Raw genomic sequence first — 6,000 nt, 5'->3', positions numbered from 1 at the left:
AAATCTATTGACGCACACATATCCTTCCCCGCAGGGCCTTATACTTAGCAATGCCCTCAGGGCCCAAAAAGATACCGAAGACGAAGGGTGCGCTATTGCCCTGAGCAACCTTCGTTCCGAAGTAATTGAACTAAGGAACGAAGGTCTCGAAAAAGATAAAATATTACATTCATTAATAAATAGAATAAAAGAAGACGAGGCTACTTTTAAGGGTCAAGCTGAGGCTCAGAAACTTGAAATTGAAGATCTTCGAAAACAACTGGCCAGAGCCAAAGAAGAACGCATACTTGAAGAAACGAAGCGAGAACTTAGCGACCAATGGGCAAATCATTTAGAGGGAACTGTTGAAGAGCTTCGTTCGTCCAAGAAAAGATGCTACAACAAATCTATGGAGTGTGTCAAGAAGTTGAAAGCTAGCTTCGCCAGCGTCGGCGCATTCTCAAGCGAAGAAAACTTTACAAGAGGCAACCCCGAAGGTCCCATCGAATGGATCGATCACGAAGCTGAGGCCTTCGAGGAAATTTTAAATAGCCGCGGAGACATATGTGCTTTCTCGGGTGCCAGGGGAATTGCCACCATTTTAGAGAAAAAGGGCTGCGAGCATGTAAAGATTTTAGCGCAATCCGAAGCTGCCTTGTCCTTCGAAGATGCAAGAGATCCTTCGGCCGAAGCTAGCATGGTTGGTGGAAATTTTTTCACCGATGTATGGGATAATGGTGGCCGAGAAATGGCCCGAGAAATTATTCGAAAAAGCGAAAAGGGCATTCACGATGCTAGAGAAGTAGCTGAGGCTGCTGAGAAGAGCGCAGAGCCCGAAGGGCAACTAGGTATTAACTAATGGTTTTTATTGTGTTGTAATTTTTGGTTTTAAACTTCGTTTGCAATTTGTAATAGCAATGTAGCTGTGTCCTGTCCTCCTTCAGATCCTGCTAAAGCGTCTCCGGGCTCTCAGCCGAAAGGAGACGACGAAATTAAAAAGATGGCTGAAGCTATTATGGACGAAGTTGTCAATCGGCTCCTGAATGAGGCTGCAGAAGTTGTTCTGAGAGAAGATTAAATACTATTGTAAAAAAAACTTCTGAAATGTAATATGTGTGACATCTTGTAGCCCTGAATGTAATATACCTGCTTTTATTGCTTAATTCTTTACGATGCATGAAATTTTACATACGTACCGTTTTTGAGTCTTTGACGAAAAAACACCTTCCCTTCTTTTCATGCTTCGTGAAGAATAATTTTCATTTGTCACAACAATATTCGTAGTGTTATGATGAATAATATCCAAGCTTCGTGAAGAAGTTCTCCGAAGCTACACTTCCGAAGATCAATAGTGTATCTGCTTGCAACTTAGCATGATTTTCCCCTTTCAAAACATTCTTCCGAAGATCGATGCCATGTCCCCTTCTTGTGCCATATGCAGCATGATGTATGATGCTTATGCTATGCGAAATGATGCGATGATGTTATGTTGTGTAAGATGGTGTTTATTCCGAAGATACACACACATTCCTGCGATAAAACACATAGTCTTTTTAAATCAGCGTTGTCTTTTTACTATAAGCCTCCCTTAGGAGCTTCTTCGCCTTTTACTTCAGCGGAATCAGCGTTTATTTTTCGCTGTAAGCCTCCCTTAGGAGCTTCTTCGCCTTTTACTTTCAGCGGTATTCGCGTTGACTTTTCGCGCTTCGCCTTTTACTTAGGCGGTATCAGCGTTGACTTTTCGCTGTATGCTCTGCATTCCCTTTGGAACGACTTTGGAGCAGAAAACTTACACTGCGCTCCCTTTGGAACGGCTTTTTGTGACTTCGGCAAACTTACTCTGCGTTCCTTAGAACGACTTTTTGTTGCTTCGAAGAATTTTCGATAATTCGAAGGTCCTCTTTGTTATCACAAATCTTTAAACTTCAACAACTTAAGCCTGTGAAGAAAATATATTTTCCTTGTGGGAATCAACGAAACTATTTACATGAAACCTAAACAATGTCCTTTATTACACAGAAAATAAAACTGAATGAAAAAGATTGCTATTAAGGTAGGATATTTGTCAATAGATGTGCTTTGACTCTGGCACAGTGCTGTTGACTGTGCGAGCTTCGGACTGTTCTCTGAAGTCCCTTTGGTGTGGAGCATATTGGCTCCCTTTTGGCTGCTGGCCTTGTTGCAGCGGTGGTGGAGGCGGAAGCTGTTGCCAGGAAGCTTGAGGTTGACTCGGCGAAGCAACAGAAACTGCAGGGTGATTGCCTACATACTCTGGGATGTAAGGCGAATGATACGAAGCAGTGTGCATGACCTGCTTCGGCTGAGCCTGTTGTGCTGCAGCTTCGGCTATTTCCTTTTGCTTCTGGATGGTAACATGGCACATCCTGGTGGTATGGCCTTTGTTCTCACCACAGAACAAGCAAAAAATTCTTCTTGGCTGATCGCCAAATCTTTCGCCGAAGCCCCTGGCACCTCTGCCTCTCGGAGCTGGTGGTCGGAAGGAGCCTTGCTGTTGCCCCGAAGCCTGTGAGGAACACTGTGGCCTTTGCTGTTGGCTCCCTCTATCATCATTTTGGGTAGAGTTATGAATTGATCTAACGTGCCTCGGATAGAACCTCCCTCCGAAGCCCCTGGTCATTTCAGAAAACCTGAAAGCCTCCTCCCTTCTTTGGCGAAAATCATTATCGGCCCGAATGTACTCGTCCATCTTCTAGAGCAGCTTCTCCAAAGTTTGAGGAGGCTTCCTAGCGAAGTACTGAGCTGACGGTCCTGGCCGAAGCCCCTTGATCATGGCCTCAATGACAATTTCGTTGGGCACTGTTGGTGCCTGTGCCCTCAAACGCAAGAACCTCCGGACGTACGCCTGAAGGTACTCTTTGTGATCCTGGGTGCACTGGAATAGAGCTTGAGCCGTGACCGGCTTCGTCTGGAACCCTTGGAAGCTAGTTAACAACAAATCCTTCAGCTTTTGCCACGAAGTGATCGTTCCTGGTCGAAGGGAGGAGTACCAGGTTTGAGCAACACTCCTGACAGCCATAACAAAAGATTTGGCCATGACCGCAGCATTGCCACCATACGAAGATACTGTTGCTTCGTAACTCATCAAAAACTGCTTCGGGTCTGAGTGGCCATCAAATATGGGAAGCTGAGGCGGCTTGTAGGACGGAGGCCAAGGTGTAGCCTGCAGCTCAGCGGACAGAGGAGAAGCATCATCAAAAACAAAATTCCCATGATGGAAATTGTCATACCAGTCATCTTCATTGAGGAAACCCTCCTGATGAAGGTCTTGGTGCTGAGGCCTTCGGTGTTGCTCATCCTGAGTAAGATGACGAACTTCCTCAGAGGCTTCGTCTATCTGCCTTTGCAGTTCAGCTAGCCTGGCCATCTTTTCCTTCTTCCTTTGCACCTGTTGATGAAGCATCTCCATGTCTCTGATTTCTTGGTCTATCTCATCCTCTGGCGGTGTCGGGCTAACAGCCTTTCTTTTCTGGCTTCGGGCCTCCCGAAGAGAGACAGTCTCCTGATTGTGGTCCAGTGGTTGGAGAGCTGTAGTGCCAGTTGCTGAAGCTTTCTTCGGCGCCATAGCGAAGGTTTATGATCGCCGAAGGTGTTCAAAAACTTAAAGAGTGGAAGTGAGTTCACCGGAGGTGGGCGCCAATGTTGGGGACTTGTTCTCAAATGTTATGAGTTAAGAACAAGGCAACATAGAAAATGTTAATCGATAAAGTCCTTCGTCCTTCGAAGCATTATTTCGCTTAGGATATAATGATTTTCGGACGAAGGTTATGAGGGGCATACCTTCATAAATACACTATACAGTGACGAAGGATGAATCATAAGGAATATGTAGGATAACATAGACAATTGTATATTATTATTAACTTATTTTTGCATTATTATTATGTAGAAACAGAAATAATATCGAATTACAAATGTACCTTCAGCTTGAAGGAGATGAAAGTACAAGCGTGACGCAAAAGCGAATGTCAAAATCAGCGTGAACAGTACGGGGGTACTGTTCACCTATTTATAGGCACGGGACACAGCCCATACAAAATTACATTCATGCCCTTTACATTTGATAATAATTCTATAGTAATTTATCGAGGTCTGAATAGCCTTTTCATCTTTAAGTCGGTTTCATTTTCTGCTACCATGCCGAAGCTTTCTTGTTCACATCTTCGGCGCTGTATCAACCTTCGTATTATTCTGGTCTTCTCCTGCTGTGATACCGAATTGAGTCCGAAGATACCTGCTCACACATTATACTGCAGAAATATTGTTAAATCCTGTTTTTGAGGACCTTCGTAAGCCGAAGGCCCCCAACAGGTGGAATGTCAAATTCCAGACTAAATAACCTACAATATTTTAAGAAATAGTTAGAGACACCCATATAGAGAATATTTTAAAGGAAGATAGTAGAATATATTAGATAGTACAGAAAATGAAAAAAAAATGGAGAGCTGGAGACGGCCTTATAAAGCCCATTATATGAAACTATATTATTAACCTTGCTCTTAGCTGAAACCGCTTCTTAAAGGAGTCAACGCCAATGTTATTTTTAGACGAGCAAAATGAAGCGCTATGAAACAATCTAAGGCTGTTATTACGCTGAGAGTCGCTGACTCCAATTATTCCTCCTAAAAATCTCCCCTCATCAGTATTTTATAATATATTTTACTCTACATTACTTTAAAAGACTCTCCCTCTATATATATACATATGCAAAACTGTTAGCTAGGGTTAACTAGCACCTAGCAACGAATTGAAGACATACGTGCCGGCCAGTCCCCAGCTAGCCTGCTGGCCACAGGCGGAAGAAATGCGAATGAAACACCAGCTCGACGCCTCGACCATCGCTGATGCTGCTGAGGTGGCGTGTTCGGTTAATCCCGTTAACTATGGATTGGATGAGATTGGAAAAAATTGTGAAGAAATTTGACTTTGTTGGGATTTAAACCCACCCAATCTCACTTAATCTACATGGATTGAGAGCTAACCGAACAAGCCCTTAGTTGGCTGGTGACGAGATTGAGGGCGGTAGCTAGCTAGCCGGAAAGCATGAGCACTACTGTTCATCTGCTACACTACACCACTGTTCGTGCTGGGCATATGAACCACTGCTTTCAGCTCGCAGCTGCTCTGCTAGCTGGTAAGTGCAGTGCATGCAGTACGTGGTCACTCACTCACTCACGCGTTTGGCGTTGGCGAGCAATGCAAGCTACGTACTGATGGCGCTTGCACATGCATCCATCCATACGCGGGACGGGAGTTATTCCGATCCACGGATGCATGCACATGGTAGATACAGACGTATATATCACTACCGGAATCCGACCCTATGCCGAGTGCCGGAGTCTTTGTCGAGTGCTTTTTATCGAGCACTCGGCAAAGTCCGCCGCTCGATAAAGAGTTCGTTTACCGAGTGCTGGACACTCGGCACAGCAAAGCACTTGGCAACGACTCCTTTGCCAAGCGTTAAACACTCGACAAAGACGGCTCTCGGCAAAGGTCCGTTAGCGGCCGTCTACAGCTGACGTCCGTCAGTCTTTGCCGAGGGCCGCCAGCCGACAATCGGCAAAGCAGATTCTTTGCCGAGTGCCACATAGCTGGCATTCGGCAAAGAGAGTATTTGCCGAGTGTCTTCTGTGGACACTCGACAAAACATATTTGTATTTATTTATTTTGGCCACCAAACTTTTTGTAGTATGTTTCTACACTATGTAGACCTACATGTACTATTTTGGGATAATTATAACTGTGTTTTCAATAGCTAGTAGATTTAATTCGTTTATTTGAATTTCTTCGGAAAATTCAGATTTGAACTGCAGGTCACTCGAAACTTGGAAAACCATGTATGCAAAAATGATATCCATGCTACTTAGCACAAGTTACGACCGATTTCAGGAGCGGACCGGAAACTTCGAGCACCATGCTCAGTCAACATGCCCGTGAACTTGCCATCCAGGTGTTTAAATTTTTTATAAAACACAAACAAACTCAGAAAATCATGAAACCTGT

Source organism: Zea mays, chromosome 3 (assembly GCF_902167145.1).
Source record: "Zea mays cultivar B73 chromosome 3, Zm-B73-REFERENCE-NAM-5.0, whole genome shotgun sequence".
Lineage (NCBI taxonomy): Eukaryota > Viridiplantae > Streptophyta > Magnoliopsida > Poales > Poaceae > Zea > Zea mays.
The sequence above is the reverse complement of the archived record's forward strand: the minus strand, read 5'-3'. Positions refer to the sequence as shown.